Genomic DNA, 1,316 nt, shown 5'->3' on the forward strand with positions numbered 1-1,316 from the left:
CATTGGCGCATAGGGCAAAAGTGTGTGTGTTTTGGGGCTAGGTCATGCAGAATGCTCGGCTTCTCCACGATACCTCAAAATGAAAACTCGGAGGGCGCTGACCTTCACTTTTTTTATGAGTGGAAGACGACAGCTTTATTAGGCTGCAGAGTAAGATTCATTGCTGAGAGCGCAGGATGTCCAACCAGGTGATGGGTGGCAGCCACGAATTTGTCCCAGCCGCTGATGGTATTCGTGGGCCAGATTTGGTTGGATTTCGGCTCGAGCCCTAATCTTGTATTCTTTGCATCCACTGAGATTCATCCTTTTTCGCTCAACAGCCAACTCCAGGGACGCATTTTCTGTGGCATGACTGCACGAGCTGCTTTTTCTTTATTTCAAAAGGGCGACCCACGAGAAGGCCCTGAAGAGGACGACCCACTGTATAGTTCCAAGGCTTCGCTACCCTACAATAGTTTATTCTATTGTTTTAGACACAATACAAATTCTCAGAATTCGGAAGTAATGAATAACATCTGTACACACTCGTAAAAAAACGATTTCAAATGAACATTTCACTGTCCCCGAACTCGTCATCAGCGCCGCGTCTTAGCTTGACCATTCACATGATGCGTCAGTGCAAATTGAGTTGTTTAAGAAACTCGCAGTATTGCTTTCGACCATCGAAAAAGTCGTCTTTTTTTCTTGCGCGGCTTATGTGAAAGGTGTACCGACCGAAGATGAGTCCGTTAACGTCAGCAATGCTCCTGCGAAAAAGAAGGGTCGCCAATACGACACATATGTCTTATGAATAGAAACAAGTGAGTAATTTTGTACACAATGAAACTGAGGAAAAACTACCGTGTGGCCTTTATACATCTTTCCATCCATTCTAATGTCTTCGATACACATATAATATGTGAGCGCCAGAAGTCAGTGGGTATACCTGGAGCCAAATGCACCAACCATTTAGTTTTCAAATATATGTACTCATTGCCTTGGTCAAGTGCACCTTCACAATCATTTGGCTGGAATTCGTGCTCCAAAATGTTTCTAGCGCAAATGCTTTTGGTGAACGCAGGCCTTCAATTCTATGCAAAAATACGTTGTCTTCCTGGCGACAAAAGAAATTGCGGAAAGAAAAAAAAAACGCCTCCTGGGGAAAGTTGTATGCTATGTGCATGCAGCATTGCTCTGCGAACTCCCTCGACTGACACGGACTAACTCAGACTCAGATCAAGCCACGAGTCCAAGTGAGGATCACTGTGGTGAGCTCGAGCGAGTCCGGCTTAAGAAAATTTCTATGAGCGCGAGTCAGCTTAGCGAAATTTTGTTGA

This window comes from Rhipicephalus microplus, chromosome 2, assembly GCF_043290135.1.
Source record: "Rhipicephalus microplus isolate Deutch F79 chromosome 2, USDA_Rmic, whole genome shotgun sequence".
NCBI classification, from domain to species: domain Eukaryota; kingdom Metazoa; phylum Arthropoda; class Arachnida; order Ixodida; family Ixodidae; genus Rhipicephalus; species Rhipicephalus microplus.